Genomic DNA, 20,514 nt, shown 5'->3' on the forward strand with positions numbered 1-20,514 from the left:
TTCAGGACTGCTCAGTAAAACCACAGACTGTTACAACTGTTGTCTGTGTAACACTGTTCACATTTCCAGTGCGCATATTCTTCATTTGGCAGCATCTGGAGATTCCCTGGTGTATAGGTAAGCACTCTGGACTGTGAATCCAGCGATCTGAGTTCAAATTACGGTGGGACCTGTTATAGTGTAGGACGAATAAAACCAGCTCGTCCTTTGAGCTGTGTTGCTGGTCTCAGGATTTAATGTGCAATAAATGCAGGCAACTTTGGCAACAGTTCTTTCTGTTGTGCTCCATTCAATGACTCTAGTACTCTACCAAATGTTGTGGTTCAATTAATGTAATGCAATAATTGGATACTGGTTACTCTAAGAACTCTTTTTCTGGAGTTTGCTGAAAAAATGAATGCATATGTTAAAGCTCTATGAATTGATGTCTTCCCAGCAAAGGGCAGAAAAACACCAATACCAGCTGACAGATGTGTAGTGGCTTAATCAACAAGCTCTTTTTTGCCTGAGACATCCCATACTTCACGCATCAATCACTGATGGCAAGGGTAGCAATGAACTGATAAAGAGATAGGCTGATGACGAGTTTGCACATTTCATCCATCAAGAGCGGAAGGAGAAGAATGGAAACGGAGAAAAGTGGCGTCTATGGGGAAAGCGCGTTGAGAGGGAATGAGCTGGAGCTGGCGGAGGAGACGAGGAAGTCGCTGAATAAGGGTGTCAAGCAGATTGAGAAAAGAATGGAGATTGCAAAGGAGCGGCCTGGACGGAGAATGGAGAATGACTGTTTGGCGGCAGATGAGAGACAACAGGGAGAACGGGTAAGCACGCGTTCGGAGCCGGGTGGAGCGACAGAGACACGGAAAGAAATGCGGTATGATAGGGACTTGACTGTATTGGCTGAGGTGGTGGGAGAAGAGAAAGTTAAGACAATGGAACTGCTGAGAGCAATGCGTGATGTGTGTGGAGGCATCGTTGCATTGCGGGAGACGGGGCCGAATAAATATGAGGTGACGGTCAAGAGCGAAGCTGGAAAGAAAAGACTCTTAGATGGATTTAAAGTGGGTAGAGCAGTGGTGATGGTAAAAACTTTAGTTATCGATGAATTGGTGGTGTCATTTTTGAATTTGCCTGCCTATATTGCGGATGAGGACATTTTAGAAAAACTGGATGTGTGGGGAGTGAGAGCAATCTCTCCTATTAAAAGACGGTTGTGGCCTGGGACTGACGTGGCGGACGGAACAAGATATGTAAAAGTTAAATTTAATGAAACTGTGCAGTCATTACCATATTCCTCAAAATTTATGACGGCCACAGGGCCAGAATACTTCAGAGTTATTCATAATAATCAGGTTAAGGTGTGTAGGATGTGTTTACAGCCTGGGCATATAGTTAGAGATTGCCCAGATTTCACATGCTTTCACATGCAATGCAATAAACAGGGTCATTATGCACGTGAGTGTGATGCCTGGGCGCACAGGTGTGTTGCGTGCCATGCCCCAGCGGAGCAATGTAATTGCCATAATGCAGGTGAAGGGGAAGGGGTGGTAAACCGGGACTCCATCTCTGATGATGAGAGGAGTAATGTCAGGCCTGCACAGGAGCCAGCCCTGGGTAGCGAGACAGAGAGTGAGAATGAGCTTGGAGATGAGGTGGTGTCACAGAGTGCTGACTTGTTGGTGCAAGAGGGCATAAGAAATGAGGGTGTCGATGAGCTAGGATCCAGTATGGATCATGTGCTGGCGGACTGGAGCGGGGATGCGGCGAGTCGCCCTGAAGGGGGCTGGCTAGGCTCACCCCGGCCTGAGCCGAATGAGCCTCACTCTCGAAATGAAATAGAGTCCACCACTCGAATACCCACTTCTGATGTAGCCCTGCTGGCTCCCCAGGCTACTAGCGTGGACTCAGATTTAGAGATGGATGTCCAATGGGTAAAACAGGTCAGGAAGAGGGCACAGCAGGGTAAGCCAAGTGGAACTGAGGGAGGGTATAGAAATAAAGGTAAGAAATATGCCAAAAAATGACAGGGCCGATTTTAGTTTTTTTTCTGGGAATGCTGCTTCTCTCTCAAAATTTGAATGGTCTTAAAAACATTGAGAGAATTGAACAGCTTTGCGGGAAAATGCTGTGTGACATCCTGTGCGTCCAGGAATGCAGGTGGACCTCTGAGATAATAAAAAGCATAAAGTGCTTTTGGAGAGGGGATCTGTTTTATTCTCTCTCCCCAGACAAAACTGCAGGGGTAGCAATCTTTGTAAAACCTGGATTGTTTGAGAGTGTCGTGCAAATTGCTAAGGATGATCAGGGAAGGCTACTGGTGATTGATGTAATTGAACAGAGTCAGAGATATAGAATTGTGAATTTATATGGGCCAAATAGTGAAGGAGAGAGGAGGGTTTTTTTCAGGCGCTGTAAAAGATGGACAGATGATCGCTCGGTGGTGATAGGGGACTGGAATGTGACACTGGCTAGGATAGATGTGGGTGTCAACAATAAATTTAAGAATGACACTAGTAGGTCGGCTGTGTTTGAATGGATGGAAGAGTGTGACTTGATGGATGCATGGAGAGTACTGAACCCCGGTACCCGTGCGTATTCGCGCAGGCAAGTGGTGTTGGGCAGGCTGAAACAATCTAGAATAGATTTGTGCTTGCTAGCGTCAGGTTTGGTTACGGTTTTAAATAACTGTAAATATGAGTTTTGCACTTGGAGTGATCATGCCTCTCTGAGAGTGGCTCTAGGGGAGGGCAGGGTGCAGAGGAATGGGGGCTTGTGGTGCTTTAATTCAAGCCTCTTAGAGGATGGATTTTTTAGAGCAAAAATGGAGTCTTTTCTCTCTGCTCTATGTGATCAAAGTGAGTTTGTGGTTGACATCATTGAGTGGTGGGAGCGCACTAAGTTAAAAATCAAGAAGCGCTGCATCGCATTGAGCAGAGAGAAAAGACAAAGAGAGAAAAGAGAGGAGGATGAGCTGAGGGACCGCCTGAAAAAGGAGCTTGAGTTGGTTGAGGCTGGGTGTGGACATCCGTTGGAGACGTATCTTGTGCTGAGGGAGCAGTTGAGACAGCTGGATGAGAGAAAATGCAGGGGTGCAATGATCCGCAGCAAAGCGCAGCATATGTTGAAAGGTGAGCGCTGTACTGCATTTTTTCTGGGTTTGGAAAAGAGGAAACAGACCAAAACATATATTTCTGAAATAAAGGACTCGGAGGGTAACACACATACTGATTCAGTGGATATTTTACAAACCGTGCAAGATTTCTATTCCAATTTATTTAGTAGGCAAAAGATATCACAGATAAAGTTAAATCAAGTACTTGGGAAAATTAGCTGCTCCCTCAGTCACGAGGATGCGGCTTTGTGTGATGAAAACATCCAGTTGGAAGAAGTGAAAGAGGCAATCTTAGCCCTGAATACATCAAGGAGCCCAGGTTCGGACGGTCTCTCAGCTGAATTCTATCAGCATTTCAGTCACCTGCTGGCCCCTGTCCTCTGCAGACTTTTTTTGGCCATACAGGAGGAGGGCAGGTGCGCAGAGTCCTTCCTGAGGGGAGTGATCACTCTAGTGTATAAAAACAAAGGGGAAAAATCTGATCTAGCAAACTATAGACCAATTAGCCTGCTCAACACTGACTATAAGATCCTGACTAAGGTACTGGGTTTTAGGCTCAAAGGAGTGATCGGCTCGATAATTGGGCCTACCCAGACTTACAGTATTCCTGGGAGGGATATTGCTGACTGCATCCTGTCAACAAAGTTGTCTTTTGAAAACCTAATGATGACAGGGGGCATATACCTCAGTGTTGATTTGGAGAAGGCATTTGACAGGGTCAGTCATGAGTTTCTCTTTGGATGTCTGGGGGTTTTTGGGTTCGGCCCAATTTTTCGAGAATGGGTGAAGTTGTTGTACAGCCGGGCTACTAGTGTCGTGAAATGTAACGGCCTCTTAACAGATCCTTTCCCCCTAGAGAGATCAGTGAGGCAGGGATGTCCGCTGTCTGCTATGCTATATGCAATTGTAGCAGAGCCTCTTGCACAATCCATTATAACCGATCTGCTTATCAAGGGGATAACATCTCCCAAAGGTAATGAGTTTAAAATAGCTCAGTATGCGGATGATATAAGCATTATGGTTAAGGATGGTGAGAGTTTACAACAGGTGCTAAAGCACCTTGAAGCATATGAGCAGGCGGCGGGAGCCCGAGTTAATAGGGAGAAATCCAGCCTTATTTGTGGGCCCGGGTCTGCTCTAGGGGATGTGGGTCTGAATTTTAAAAGGGGTGAGACTGAGGTCAAGCTACTTGGGATATATATTTGTCCTCAGCCGCTGGTCAGCGTCCGCAAAACCTGGGAGGAGAGGCTCGCGTGGTGTAGGTCCAGGCTTGGGCTGTGGAAGATGAGAGGTCTTGGGCTGAAGGGAAGAGTGGTCATTATAAACTCCATAATAGTGCCGGGGCTGGTCTATGCCATGCAGGTCTGTCACCTGCCGGGCGATGTACTGTCCGGGCTGTGCAGCGCTATCAGCGGTTTCTTGTGGAAAGGCAAGGCCTTCACTATTGCTCACAAGACACTAGTTGGGCCATACGCAAAAGGGGGTTTGAATCTCTGTGATTTGAAAACCAAATTAGTATCTTTAAGACTGAAACTTTTTAAAAAATGGCTATATGATAAGACAGATTATATTTGGAAGGACTACTTGGACGCAGAGATAAGGAGGAGGGGTGCGTGTGGGGAGTATAATTTATGCAGCAGTGCGCTGGCACGGCCTGTGGCAGATGCGGACCCACTTTTCCAGGAGGCCGCTGAGGCGTGGGTTCAGGTCTTGCCACATCTAGAGTGCAAATTGATTTCGAAAGCAGATGTACTTAAGCAACCAATCTTTGGTAACCCGCGTTTCGGTGGCCGGGAGAGATTCCTGGTTAGCCGGGGTGCCTTAAATGGGGTGTTTCACCAAATTGGGGATGTTCTGGACCAGACAGGGGCCTTAAACCCTCTGGAAGTCCTTAAAAAAGTAAGAAGGACAGGTGTGAACATCAGATGGGCCAAGGTGTTACATTTCTGTACAGATATCTGTCGGAGAATGCCACTGGAATGGAGGGAGAAGTTGCAGGAAGCAGATGGTGAGCTGGTGGGGGATGGCAGAATTGATTTTTCACTCTCCTGTGATCTCAAAAATAGGGATTTCAAAGATTTACAGTCAAAATTTTGGTACAAGGTTCTAATTGACAAAATATTCAAACAGCCCACAGCAAACTCCTCATGGTCTCATGTGTTCCCCACCCGACCCACTTCTACAATCTGGACTAATATGCATGATAAATGGCTCCCCCCCTGCGATAGCCAATTCAAATTTCAGACTGCGTCACAGGAGAGTGCTTGTCTCTGTTGTCCTACACCAGATCAGTAAGCACACATATGTGAGAACATGTGCGGTCTGCGGGATGGAGGATGAGGATTTTAATCACTTGTTGTTGTGCTGAGCGGTCACACAAAAATTCAGGAATTGGGTAAAAAGTTTATTAAGAAATAAGTGTAAGGTGACTGGTTTGGAAGGTGAGGCATGGGATTGGGTGTGGTGTTTTGGGTTAGAGAAGGGACATACAAAAATAAATGTGGGGTTAGTGAATTTCTTGTTGAGTGTAGCTCGTCATGTTGTGTATATAGCCAGGAATTATGCATTGTATGAAGGGAAAAAGATGAAGAGGGTGTTGATTTTTCAAAATATGGTGTCACATTATTTGAGTATTCTGTTTTCGGTTGATAATGAGGGGTTTCTCATTAAATGGGGGGTAAAAAATGATTTATGTGTGTTAGATGGGGAGGGTAGATTGCACTTTGATTTTGGGTGAATTTTATTGACCTATTATTTGTATGTGTATTTGTATGTATGTATGTGTGTGTATATATATATGTGTTTATGTATGTATATATATATGTATGTATATATATATGTATATGTATATGTGTGTGTATGTATATGTATATGTATATATATATATATATATATGGGTATGTGTATGTGTATATGAATGTATATGTGTATAATGTATGTGTGTGTGTGTTTGTATATATGTTTGTATGTATAATATGTATATATATAGGTATGGATATATATAGAGAGGTATATGTGTGTAAAAGTATGGGTATTTATATATATGTGTATGTATATGTATATATATATATATATGTATATATATATATATATATATATATGTGTGTGTGTGTGTGTGTGTGTGTGTGTGTATATATGTATATATGTATATGTATATATATGTATATGTATATATGTGTATATATATGTGTGTGTGTGTGTGTATATGTATGTGTGTGTATATATATATGTGTGTATATATATGTATAGATATATAGATATATATGGGTATATATAGATATATATAGATAGATAGATATATGACATGTTTACAATGTGTGGTTATGGTTATCCCCCTATATTTATAAATATATGTATTTACATTAGAGAAATAGATCTTGATTTAAGTTGTTTAATTTAGTTGAAAGGACTATGGATGTAATGTTTTGTTTACTTATCTCTGTATATACCTAATTTCTTTTTGTAAAGTGTATTTTTGATAATAAAAAGATAAAAAAAAAAAAATGATGAGCACTCTGGACTTTGAATGCAGTGATCCGAGTTCAAATCTCGGTGGAACCTACCGCTGGCTAGTTGTAGGTTTTTTTGCCCCAATGAGTGACTCAGTTACTCCACCAACTGGGAGACACACAGTGGCATTGTCTACGAGCTCATCATGTTGCAGAGACATAGAGTACTTTGTGCAATCAACACTCATGGCAAGTGTTTAAAGAACTAATACAGGGAGAGAGATGAGGCAAAGGTTGCACAATGGTTTACGATAGACACACTCTTAAGTAAATATCCTTGCGGATCTCATTCAGATAATGCTAAAAACACATTTTGGGCATGAAGTGCGATCCCAGACACAATCCCAAATTCCTAATTTATAACCCTTCCCACTCGTTTTCAAGTGCTTCCCTATTTTTGTGTTTCACCCCAAACAGAGTCATAAGGGCTAGTAGTTGAAATATCTCCTTGTGAAATGCAATAAGCCTTGAAACCCCTGTCAAGCATCAGAGTGTTCAGGACTGCTCAGTAAAACCACAGACTGTTAAAACTGTTGTCTGTGTAACACTGTTCACATTTCCAGTGCACACATTCTTCATTTGGCAGCATCTGGAGATTCCCTGGTGTATAGGTAAGCACTCTGGACTGTGAATCCAGCGATCTGAGTTCAAATCAACAAGAGGAGTTAATCATAATAACCTAATAAAAGTTAAGACTACTCCTCTTACAGAACAAAACCCCAAAACTATTAAATGTGGATTATTAAATATCAGATCTCTCTCTTCTAAATCTCTGTTAGTAAATGACTTATTAAGTGATCATCAATTCGATTTATTTTGTCTCACTGAAACTTGGTTGCAGCAGGAAGAATATGTCAGTTTAAATGAGTCAACACCCCCAAGTCATATTAATTATCATGTTCCTAGAAGCACAGGCCGAGGTGGAGGAGTTGCAGCAATCTTCCATTCTAGCTCATCAATAAACCCTAGACCTAAACATAGTTATAACTCATTTGAAAGCCTTACTCTTAGCCTTTCACACCCAAACTGGAAAACTCAAAAACCACTATTATTTGTTATCGTGTACCGTCCTCCAGTCCCTTATTCAGAGTTTTTGATTGAATTTTCTGATTTTCTATCTGATTTAGTGCTTAGTACAGATAAAGTCATTATAGTGGGTGACTTTAACATTCATGTAGATGCTGACAGTAACTGCCTGAGCACTGCGTTTAATTCATTATTAGATTCAATTGGTTTTTCCCAAAATGTAAATAAACCCACTTACTGTTTTAGTCACACGTTAGACCTTGTCCTTACGTATGGAATTTCCTCACAACTCTCTTCTGTCTTACCATTTTTTAATAACATTTGAATTTACAATAACAGACTATATAGCAGTTATAAAACTGAAAAATTCCACTATAGCAGATGCTTAAGTGAAAAAGCTGTCAACAAATTTAAAGAAATTATTTCTTCATCATTTGCTTCACCATATGTTAATACAATGGAAAGTAGTCTCCTTAATGTTACTCCTGCACAAGTAGATTATCTTGTTGACAATTCTGCAGCCTCACTACGTACAATACTCGATAGTGTTGCCCCTCTAAAAAAGAAGGCAGTAAACCAGCAGAGGCGATCTCCATGGTATAGTTCACAAACACGCAACTTAAAACAGGAAACATGAAAGTTAGAAAGGAAGTGGCGTTCCAGAAAGTTAGAAGAATCTCATTTAGCCTGGAAAAATAGTTTAAAAATGTACAAAAAAGCTCTCAGTGATGCCAGAACAGCATATTATTCATCATTAATAGAAGAAAACAAGAACAACCCCCGGTTTCTGTTCAGCACTGTAGCCAGGCTGACTAAGAGCCATAGTTCTGTTGAGCCTAGTTTTCCCTTAACTTTGAGCAGCAATGACTTCATGACCTTCTTTATGAATAAAATTGTAGCTATTAGAGAACGAATTCACCAGATCCTCCCCCCAAAAATTACAGATAGATCTTCATGTACAGCAGTGCTAGAGTCATCGATAAGGCCCCAATCCCTGTTAGACTGCTTTTTACCCATAGATCTCTCTGAGCTAACTTCAATTATTAACTCATCTAAACCAACAACCTGTCTGCTAGACCCTATTCCAACTAAGCTGCTCAAGGAAGTTTTACCCTTAATAGATGCATTCATATTAGATATCATAAATCTATCTTTAGAAACAGGCTATGTACCACAGGCCTATAAGGTAGCTGTAATTAAACCATTACTTAAAAAAACCCTGTCTTGACCCAGGTGTTTTAGCCAATTACAGACCAATATCTAATCTCCCCTTTATTTCTAAAATAATTGAAAAAGTAGTCGCAAAACAATTATGTGATCACCTTCATAGGAATAATTTGTATGAAGACTTTCAGTCAGGATTTAGAGTTCATCATAGTACAGAAACAGCACTGGTAAAAGTCACCAACGATCTTCTCATGGCCTCAGATACTGGACTCATCTCTATACTTGTTCTGTTAGATCTTAGTGCTGCATTTGATACCATTGATCATAACATTTTATTACAGAGACTGGAACATGAAATTGGAATTACAGGAACTGCACTAGGTTGGTTTAAATCTTATCTATCTGATAGATTTCAATTTGTTCATGTTAATGATGAATCCTCCATGCACACAAAGGTTAGCTATGGAGTTCCACAAGGCTCTGTGTTAGGACCAATACTTTTTACTTTATATGTGTCTCCTTTAGGCAACATTATTAGAAAACACTCCATAAATTTCCACTGTTATGCTGATGATACCCAGCTATATTTATCTATGGAACCAGATGAAAATAATCAGGTAATAAAGCTTCAAGCATGCCTACAAGACATAAAGGCCTGGATGTCCCACAATTTTTTACTTTTAAACTCAGACAAAACTGAAGTCATAGTATTTGGGCCCAAAAATCTCAGAGATATGATGTCCAACCATATTGTTACACTAGATGGCATAAGTCTGGCCTCCAGTACTACTGCAAGGAACCTTGGAGTTATGTTTGATCAGGATCTGTCCTTTAACTCACATATAAAACAAATCTCTAGAACAGCCTTCTTCCACCTACGGAACATTGCCAAAATTAGGAGCATCCTGTTTCAAAGTGATGCCGAAAAACTGGTCCATGCATTTGTTACCTCTAGGTTGGACTACTGTAATTCCCTACTTTCAGGATGCCCCAGTAACTCCCTAAAGAGCCTGCAATTAATCCAAAATGCTGCAGCAAGAGTGCTGACTGGAACTAGCAAGAGAGATCATATTTCACCTTCACTAGCTTCTCTCCATTGGCTTCCAATTAAATGTAGAATAGAATTTAAAACCCTGCTTCTTACATATAAAGCTCTGAATGGTCAGGCTCCATCATATATAGAAGACCTCATAGCACCACATCATCCCAGTAGACCACTTCGCTCTCAGAATGCAGGCCTACTTGTGGTTCCCAGAGTTTCCAAAAGTAGAATGGGAGGTAGAGCCTTTAGCTATCAAGCTCCTCTCTTGTGGAACCAGCTCCCAGTTCACATTGGGGAAACAGACACCCTCTCTACGTTTAAGTCTAGGCTTAAAACCTTCCTTTTTAATAAAGCATATAGTTAGTTATAGTTATGCTGCCATAGGCTTAGACTGCTGGGGGACCCACCCCCCAATGCACTGAGCTCCTTTCCTCCTCTTGACCTCTCTCCTCTCCTCTTATCCCGCAATTGTCACCACTGTATGTCATTAACTCTGTGTGTTCTCTCCCGTAGTTGTCTTTGTCCTCCTCTGTCCCCTTCTCTCTGTCCCTTTCTGCAGGTGTCCCCCGGCTTTGAAGCTGTGTGTCTTCCAGCGTGAAGCTACTGGTCCTACCAATCTGCCCGATGTTTTGTTAATGCTTTTTGTTGCTCTGTTCTTTTCTCTCTCCCCTTTCCACTCACCCCAACCGGTCGAGGCAGATGGCCGTCCACCCTGAGCCTGGTTCTGCTGGAGGTTTCTTCCGTTAAAGGGAGTTTTTCCTCTCCACTGTTGCCTATGGCTTGCTCCAGGGGGAATTGTTGGGTTCTCTTTATATATCTTTATAATCTTGACTTTATTCTGTAAAGTGCCCTGAGATGACTTTGTTGTGAATTGGCGCTATATAAATAAAGTTGAATTGAATTGAATTGAATTGAATTGAAATCACGGTGGGACCTGTTATAGTGTAGAACGAATAAAACCAGCTTGTCCTTTGAGCTGTGTTGCTGGTCTCAGGATTTAATGTGCAATAAATGCAGGCAACTTTGGCAACAGTTCTTTCTGTTGTGCTCCATTCAATGACTCTAGTACTCTATCAAATGACGGGGTTCAATTAATGTAATGCAATAATTGGATACTGGTTACTCTAAGAACTCTTTTTCTGGAGTTTGCTGAAAAAATGAATGCATACGTTAAAGCTCCATGAATTGATGTCTTCCCAGCAAAGGGCAGAAGAACACCAATACCAGCTGACAGATGTGTAGTGGCTTAATCAACAAGCTCTTTTTTGCCTGAGACATCCCATACTTCACGCATCAATCACTGATGGCCAGGGTAGCAATGAACTGATAAAGAGATAGGCTTATGACGAGTTTGCACATTTGATTCACAATAATTACGCATAATCTAAACGCTGTCTTTTCGGATTTCTTTGGAGTACCAAACAACCCCCCCCTTTCTGTTGTCAGGATGGCCGAGCGGTCTAAGGAGCTGCGTTCAAGTCGAAGTCTCTCCTGGAGGCGTGGGTTCGAATCCCACTCCTGACAAATGTTGGATTTTATGGACAACAGCTGACACTTGGAAAAGACATTCTCCCACATTAGTCAAAGGTGGGGAACCACCTATTCTCCAATGCTGCTTACCTGGATGAATTCATAGACTTTGATGTTATACAAGTTACAGTTCATCTGGATAGATGCAATGAACATCACACACAGAGATAAGAGTGACACAGTGCTTAGATGTACCCAAACTTCCTTGTATTGACAATTTTATAGTTTGCTACATGATCACCCAATCTCCAAGTTGTCAATATGCACGCAATAATGAAATGAATCAAATCGTCTGGAAGAAACTGTTCAACAAAAGTAGCCTAACAATGTGAAATGGTTCCATGGTGTAATGGTGAGCACTCTGGACTTTGAGTCCAGTGATACGAGTTCAAATCTCAGTGGAACCTACCGCTGGCTAGTTGTAGGTTTTTTTGCCCCAATGAGTGACTCAGTTACTCCACCAACTGGGACACACAGAGTGGCATTGTCAACGAGCTCATCTTGTTCCAGAGACATAGAGTACTTTGTGCAATCAACACTCATGGCAAGCGTTTAAAGAACTAATACAGGGAGAGAGATGAGGCAAAGGTTGCACAATGGTTTACGATAGACACACTCTTAAGTAAATATCCTTGCGGATCTCATTCAGATAATGCTAAAAACACATTTTGGGCATGAAGTGCGATCCCAGACACAATCCCAAATTCCTAATTTATAACCCTTCCCACTCGTTTTCAAGTGCTTCCCTATTTTGTGTTTCACCCCAAACAGAGTCATAAGGGCTAGTAGTTGAAATATCTCCCTGTGAAATGCAATAAGCCTTGAAACCCCAGTCAAGCATCAGAGTGTTCAGGACTGCTCAGTAAAACCACAGACTGTTACAACTGTTGTCTGTGTAACACTGTTCACATTTCCAGTGCGCATATTCTTCATTTGGCAGCATCTGGAGATTCCCTGGTGTATAGGTAAGCACTCTGGACTGTGAATCCAGCGATCTGAGTTCAAATCACGGTGGAACCTACCGCTGGCTAGTTGTAGGTTTTTTTGCCCCAATGAGTGACTTAGTTACTCCACCAACTGGGAGACACACAGTGGCATTGTCAACGAGCTCATCTTGTTCCAGAGACATAGAGTACTTTGTGCAATCAACACTCATGGCAAGTGTTTAAAGAATTAATACAGGGAGAGAGATGAGGCAAAGGTTGCACAATGGTTTACGATAGACACACTCTTAAGTAAATATCCTTGCGGATCTCATTCAGATAATGCTAAAAACACATTTTGGGCATGAAGTGCAATCCCAGACACAATCCCAAATTCCTAATTTATAACCCTACCCCTCGTTTTCAAGTGCTTCCCTATTTTTGTGTTTCACCCCAAACAGAGTCATAAGGTCTAGTAGTTGAAATATCTCCCTGTGAAATGCAATAAGCCTTGAAACCCCTGTCAAGCATCAGACTGTTCAGGACTGCTTAGTAAAACCACAGACTGTTAAAACTGTTGTCTGTGTAACACTGATCACATTTCCAGTGCGCATATTCTTCATTTGGCAGCATCTGGAGATTCCCTGGTGTATAGGTAAGCACTCTGGACTGTGAATCCAGCGATCTGAGTTCAAATTACGGTGGGACCTGTTATAGTGTAGGACGAATAAAACCAGCTCGTCCTTTGAGCTGTGTTGCTGGTCTCAGGATTTAATGTGCAATAAATGCAGGCAACTTTGGCAACAGTTCTTTCTGTTGTGCTCCATTCAATGACTCTAGTACTCTATCAAATTAAGGGGTTCAATTAATGTAATGCAATAATTGGATACTGGTTACTCTAAGAACTCTTTTTCTGGAGTTTGCTGAAAAAATGAATGCATATGTTAAAGCTCTATGAATTGATGTCTTCCCAGCAAAGGGCAAAAGAACACCAATACCAGCTGATAGATGTGTAGTGGCTTAATCAACAGGCTCTTTTTTGCCTGAGACATCCCATACTTCACGCATCAATCACCGATGGCCAGGGTAGCAATGAACTGATAAAGAGATAGGCTGATGACGAGTTTGCACATTTGATTCACAATAATTACGCATAATCTAAACGCTGTCTTTTCGGATTTCTTTGGAGTACCAAAGAAGCCCCCTTCTGTTGTCAGGATGGCCGAGCGGTCTAAGGCGCTGCATTCAGGTCACAGTCTCTCCTGGAGGCGTGGGTTCGAATCTCACTTCTGACAAATGTTTGATTTTAGGGACAACAGCTGACACTTGGAAAACACATTCTCCCACATTAGTCAAAGGTGGGGAACCACCTATTCTCCAATGCTGCTTACCTGGATGAATTCATAGAATTTGATGTTATACAAGTTACAGTTCATCTGGATAGATGCAATGAACATCACACACAGAGATAAGAGTGACACAGTGCTTAGATGTACCCAAACTTCCTTGTATTGACAATTTTATAGTTTGCTACATGATCACCCAATCTCCAAGTTGTCAATATGCACACAATAATGAAATGAATCAAATCGTCTGGAAGAAACTGCTCAACAAAAGTAGCCTAACAATGTGAAATGGTTCAATGGTGTAATGGTGAGCACTCTGGACTTTGAATCCAGTGATCTGAGTTCAAATCTCGGTGGAACCTACCGCTGGCTAGTTGTAGGTTTTTTTGCCCCAATGAGTGACTCAGTTACTCCACCAACTGGGAGACACACAGTGGCATTGTCAACGAGCTCATCTTGTTCCAGAGACATAGAGTACTTTGTGCAATCAACACTCATGGCAAGTGTTAAAAGAACTAATACAGGGAGAGAGATGAGGCAAAGGTTGCACAATGGTTTACGATAGACACACTCTTAAGTAAATATCCTTGCGGATCTCATTCAGATAATGCTAAAAACACATTTTGGGCATGAAGTGCGATCCCAGACACAATCCCAAATTCCTAATTTATAACCCTACCCCTCGTTTTCAAGTGCTTCCCTATTTTTGTGTTTCACACCAAACAGATTCATAAGGTCTAGTATTTGAAATATCTCCCTGTGAAATGCAATAAGCCTTGAAACCCCAGTCAAGCCTCTGAGTGTTCAGGACTGCTCAGTAAAACCACAGACTGTTAAAACTGTTGTCTGTGTAACACTGTTCACATTTCCAGTGCACACATTCTTCATTTGGCAGCATCTGGAGATTCCCTGGTGTATAGGTAAGCACTCTGGACTGTGAATCCAGCGATCTGAGTTCAAATCACGGTGGGACCTGTTATAGTGTAGAACGAATAAAACCAGCTTGTCCTTTGAGCTGTGTTGCTGGTCTCAGGATTTAATGTGCAATAAATGCAGGCAACTTTGGCAACAGTTCTTTCTGTTGTGCTCCATTCAATGACTCTAGTACTCTACCAAACGACGTGGTTCAATTAATGGAATGCAATAATTGGATACTGGTTACTCTAAGAACTCTTTTTCTGGAGTTTGCTGAAAAAATGAATGCATATGTTAAAGCTCCATGAATTGATGTCTTCCCAGCAAAGGGCAGAAGAACACCAATACCAGCTGACAGATGTGTAGTGGCTTAATCAACAAGCTCTTTTTTCCCTGAGACATCCCATACTTCACTCATCAATCACTGATGGCCAGGGTAGCAATGAACTGATAAAGAGATAGGCTGATGACGAGTTTGCACATTTGATTCACAATAATTACGCATAATCTAAACGCTGTCTTTTCGGATTTCTTTGGAGTACCAAACAACCCCACCTTCTGTTGTCACGAGCGGTCTAAGGCGCTGCGTTCAGGTCGCAGTCTCTCCTGGAGGCGTGGGTTCGAATCCCACTTCTGACAAATGTTGGATTTTAGGGACAACAGCTGACACTTGCAAAACACATTCTCCCACATTAGTCAAAGGTGGGGAGCCACCTATTCTCCAATGCTGCTTACCTGGATGAATTCATAGACTTTGATGTTATACAAGTTACAGTTCATCTGGATAGATGCAATGAACATCACACACAGAGATAAGAGTGAGACAATGCTTAGATTTACCCAAACTTCCTTGTATTGGCAATTTTATACTTTGCTACATGATCACCCAATCTCCAAGTTGTCAATAATGAAATTAATCAAATCGTCTGGAAGAAACTGTTCAACAAAAGAAGCCTAACAAAGTGAAATGGTTCCATGGTGTAATGGTGAGCACTCTGGACTTTGAAGCCAGTGATCCGAGGTCAAATCTCGGTGGAACCTACCGCTGGCTAGTTGTAGGTTTTTTTGCCCCAATGAGTGACTCAGTTACTCCACCAACTGGGAGACACACAGTGGCATTGTCAACTAGCTCATCTTGTTCCAAAGACATAGAGTACTTTGTGCAATCAACACTCATGGCAAGTGTTTAAAGAACTAATACAGGGAGAGAGATGAGGCAAAGGTTGCACAATGGTTTACGATAGACACACTCTTAAGTAAATATCCTTGCGGATCTCATTCAGATAATGCTAAAAACACATTTTGGGCATGAAGTGCGATCCCAGACACAATCCCAAATTCCTAATTTATAACCCTACCCCTCGTTTTCAAGTGCTTCCCTATTTTTGTGTTTCACACCAAACAGAGTCATAAGGTCTAGTAGTTAAAATATCTCCCTGTGAAATGCAATAAGCCTTGAAACCCCTGTCAAGCATCAGAGTGTTCAGGACTGCTCAGTAAAACCACAGACTGTTAAAACTGTTGTCTGTGTAACACTGTTCACATTTCCAGTGCACACATTCTTCATTTGGCAGCATCTGGAGATTCCCTGGTGTATAGGTAAGCACTCTGGACTGTGAATCCAGCGATCTGAGTTCAAATCACGGTGGGACCTGTTATAGTGTAGAACGAATAAAACCAGCTCGTCCTTTGAGCTGTGTTGCTGGTCTCAGGATTTAATGTGCAATAAATGCAGGCAACTTTGGCAACAGTTCTTTCTGTTGTGCTCCATTCAATGACTCTTGTATTCTATCAAATTACGGGGTTCAATTAATGTAATGCAATAATTGGATACTGGTTACTCTAAGAACTCTTTTTCTGGAGTTTGCTGAAAAAATTAATGCATATGTTAAAGCTCCATGAATTGATGTCTTCCCAGCAAAGGGCAGAAGAACACCAATACCAGCTGACAGATGTGTAGTGGCTTACTCAACAAGCTCTTTCTTGCCTGAGACATCCCATACTTCACGCATCAATCACTGATGGCCAGGGTCGCAATGAACTGATAAAGAGATAGGCTGATGACGAGTTTGCACATTTGATTCACAATAATTACGCATAATCTAAACGCTGTCTTTTCGGATTTCTTTGGAGTACCAAACAACCCCCCCCTTCTGTTGTCAGGATGGCCGAGCGGTCTAAGGCGCTGCGTTCAGGTCGCAGTCTCTCCTGGAGGCGTGGGTTCGAACCCCACTTCTGACAAATGTTGGATTTTAGGGACAACAGCTGACACTTGGAAAACACATTCTCCCACATTAGTCAAAGGTGGGGAACCACCTATTCTCCAATGCTGATTACCTGGATGAATTCATAGACTTTGATGTTATACAATTTACAGTTCATCTGGATAGATGCAATGAACATCACACACAGAGGTAAGAGTGACACAGTGCTTAGATGTACCCAAACTTCCTTGTATTGACAATTTTATAGTTTGCTACATGATCACCCAATCTCCAAGTTGTCAATATGCACACAATAATGAAATTAATCAAATCGTCTGGAAGAAACTGTTCAACAAAAGTAGCTTAACAATGTGAAATGGTTCCATGGTGTAATGGGGAGCACTCTGGACTTTGAATCCAGTGATCTGAGTTCAAATCTCGGTGGAACCTACCGCTGGCTAGTTGTAGGTTTTTTTGCCCCAATGAGTGACTCAGTTACTCCACCAACTGGGAGACACACGGTGGCATTGTCAACGAGCTCATCTTGTTCCAGAGACATAGAGTACTTTGTGCAATCAACACTCATGGCAAGTGTTTAAAGAACTAATACAGGGAGAGAGATGAGGCAAAGGTTGCACAATGGTTTACGATAGACACACTCTTAAGTAAATATCCTTGCGGATCTCATTCAGATAATGCTAAAAACACATTTTGGGCATGAAGTGCGATCCCAGACACAATCCCAAATTCCTAATTTATAACCCTACCCCTCGTTTTCAAGTGCTTCCCTATTTTTGTGTTTCACCCCAAACAGAGTCATAAGGGCTAGTAGTTGAAATATCTCCCTGTGAAATGCAATAAGCATTGAAACCCCTGTCAAGCATCAGAGTGTTCAGGACTGCTCAGTAAAACCACAGACTGTTACAACTGTTGTCTGTGTAACTCTGTTCACATTTCCAGTGCGCATATTCTTCATTTGGCAGCATCTGGAGATTCCCTGGTGTATAGGTAAGCACTCTGGACTGTGAATCCAGCGATCTGAGTTCAAATTACGGTGGGACCTGTTATAGTGTAGAATGAATAAAACCGGCAGGCAACTTTGGCAACAGTTCTTTCTCTTTTGCTCCATTCAATGACTCTAGTACTCTACCAAATGACGTGGTTCAATTAATGTAATGCAATAATTGGATACTGGTTACTCTAAGAACTCTTTTTCTGGAGTTTGCTGAAAAAATGAATGCATATGTTAAAGCTCCATGAATTGATGTCTTCCCAGCAAAGGGCAAAAGAACACCAATACCAGCTGATAGATGTGTAGTGGCTTAATCAACAAGCTCTTTTTTGCCTGAGACATCCCATACTTCACGCATCAATCACTGATGGCCAGGATAGCAATGAACTGATAAAGAGATAGCCTGATGACGAGTTTGCACATTTGATTCACAATAATTACGCATAATCTAAACGCTGTCTTTTCGGATTTCTTTGGAGTACCAAACAACCCCCCCTTCTGTTGTCAGGATGGCCGAGCGGTCTAAGGCGCTGCGTTCAGGTCGCAGTCTCTCCTGGAGGCGTGGGTTCGAATCCCACTTCTGACAAATGTTGGATTTTAGGGACCACAGCTGACACTTGGAAAACACATTGGATCCATTCTTCCACATTCGTCAGAGGTGGGGAACCACTTATTCTCCAAGACTGCTTACCTGGATAAGGTGTGTTCAATCAGACAGAAAGTGCAGGAGCAGTGGGTAAAGCATGGATAGCTGACAAGCAAGCAGTGCTGTGGAGCATGGCTTTGGCACCCCTCTAGTTACGTATCAAAGGTAGTCTTTCATCTATGCCCTATAATCACTAATGAGAGTCCATTTGAGACTGACTCTATTGGCCAAATCCATAGATTTTGATGTTATACAAGTTACAGTGCATCTGGATAGATGCAATGAACATCACACACTGAGATAAAAGTGACACAGTGCTTAGATGTACCCAAACCGCGTTGTACCGCGTTGGACAACAGCTGACACTTGGAAAACACATTGGATCCATTCTTCCACATTCGTCAGAGGTAGGGAACCACCTATTCTCCAAGACTGCTTACCTGGATAAGGTGTGTTCAATCAGACAGAAAGTGCAGGAGCAGTGGGTAAAGCACGGATAGCTGACAAGCAAGCAGGGCTGTGGAGCTCAAGGAGCATGGCTTTGGCACTCCACTAGTTACGTATCAAAGGTAGTCTTTCATCTATGCCCTATAATCACTAATGAGAGTCCATTTGAGACTGACTCTATTGGCCAAATCCATAGATTTTGATGTTATACAAGTTACATTGCATCTGGATAGATGCAATGAACATCACACACTAAGATAAAAGTGACACAGTGCTTAGATGTACCCAAACCGCCTCGTATTGACATTTTTTTAGTTTGCTACATGATCAGCCAAATCTCCAAGTTGTCAAGTTGGAGACAATAATGAAATGAATCAAATTGTGTGGAAGAACCTGTTCAACAACATTAAGCTAGCAATGTGGAAAGGTTCCATGGTGTAATGGTGAGCACTCTGGACTCTGAATCCAGCGATCCGAGTTCAAATCTCGGTGGGACCTACTGTTGGCAGGTTGTAGCTTTCCTCGATCCAATGAATGACTTGCTTACTCCACCAACTGGGAGACTCACAGTGGCATTGTCATGGAGCTCATCTTGTTCCAGAAACAGAATACTATGTGCACTAAACACTCATGACAATTCCAAAAAAACTTATACCAGCACAGAAATGAGGCCAAGCCTGCACGATGGTTTAAAATAATAATCCTTGCTGATCTCTGTCACATAATGCTAAAAACACATTTTGGGCATGAAGTGCGATCCCAGACACAATCCCCAATTCCTCTTTTATAACCCTACCCTAGTTTTCAAGTGCTTCCTTATTTTTGTCATAAGGGTTAGTATTTGAAATATATTAAAAATAGTGTCTGTGTAACACTGTTCACTTTTCCAGTGCACACTTGCTTCATTTGGCAGCATCTGGAGATTCCCTGGTGTATAGGTAAGCACTCTGGACTATGAATCCAGCAATCTGAGTTCAAATCACGATGGGACCTGTTATACTGTAGAATAAATAAAACCAGCTGGACCTTTAAGCTGGCTTGCTGTTCTCAGGTTTTAATGTGCAATAAATGCAGGCAACTTTGGCAACAGTTCTTTCTCTTATGCTCCATTCAATGACTTTAGTACTGTACCAAATGAAGTGGTTCAATTAATATAATGCAATATTTGGATACTGGTTACCTTTTCTGGAGTTTGCTGAAAAACTGAATGTATATGTTAAAGCTCTATGAATTGATGTCTTGCCAGTAAAGGGCAGAAGAACACCAATACCAGCTGACAGGTGTGTAGTGTCTTAATCAACAAGCTCTTTTTTGCCTGAGACATACCATACTTCACGCATCCATCACTGATGGCCAGGGTAGCAATAAACCGATAAAGAGATAGGCTGATGACGAGTTTGCACATTTGATTTACAATAATTACGCCTAATCTAAATGCTGTCTTTGCGCATTTTTTTTGGAGTACCAAACCAAGCCTGTTCTGTTGTCAGGATGGCCGAGCGGTCTAAGGCGCTGCGTTAAGGTCGCAGTCTCTCCTGGAGGCGTGGCTTCAAATCCCACTTCTGACAAATGTTGTTTTTTAAGGACAACAGCTGACACTTGGAAAACACATTGGATCCATTCTTCCACATTCGT

At 41.9% G+C, this 20,514-nt stretch overlaps 6 non-coding genes across 6 annotated transcripts; all 6 read left to right on the forward strand.

Annotated features, from left to right (window-relative positions):
- The first annotated feature begins 13,945 nt into the window (after window positions 1-13,945).
- On the forward strand, window positions 13,946-14,017 carry trnaq-uug (transfer RNA glutamine (anticodon UUG)). The gene has a single exon. It is a non-coding gene; the product is annotated as a tRNA-Gln (tRNA).
- A 2,711-nt stretch (window positions 14,018-16,728) lies between these two features.
- On the forward strand, window positions 16,729-16,811 carry trnal-cag (transfer RNA leucine (anticodon CAG)). Its single transcript has one exon. It is a non-coding gene; the product is annotated as a tRNA-Leu (tRNA).
- Window positions 16,812-17,152: 341 nt separating this feature from the next.
- On the forward strand, window positions 17,153-17,224 carry trnaq-uug (transfer RNA glutamine (anticodon UUG)). The gene has a single exon. It is a non-coding gene; the product is annotated as a tRNA-Gln (tRNA).
- Window positions 17,225-18,289: 1,065 nt separating this feature from the next.
- On the forward strand, window positions 18,290-18,372 carry trnal-cag (transfer RNA leucine (anticodon CAG)). The gene has a single exon. It is a non-coding gene; the product is annotated as a tRNA-Leu (tRNA).
- Window positions 18,373-19,305: 933 nt separating this feature from the next.
- Window positions 19,306-19,377, forward strand: trnaq-cug (transfer RNA glutamine (anticodon CUG)). The gene has a single exon. It is a non-coding gene; the product is annotated as a tRNA-Gln (tRNA).
- A 987-nt stretch (window positions 19,378-20,364) lies between these two features.
- trnal-aag (transfer RNA leucine (anticodon AAG)) lies at window positions 20,365-20,447 on the forward strand. The gene has a single exon. It is a non-coding gene; the product is annotated as a tRNA-Leu (tRNA).
- The last annotated feature ends 67 nt before the right edge of the window (window positions 20,448-20,514 follow it).

Source organism: Channa argus, unplaced genomic scaffold (genome assembly GCF_033026475.1).
Source record: "Channa argus isolate prfri unplaced genomic scaffold, Channa argus male v1.0 Contig031, whole genome shotgun sequence".
NCBI classification, from domain to species: Eukaryota; Metazoa; Chordata; class Actinopteri; order Anabantiformes; family Channidae; genus Channa; species Channa argus.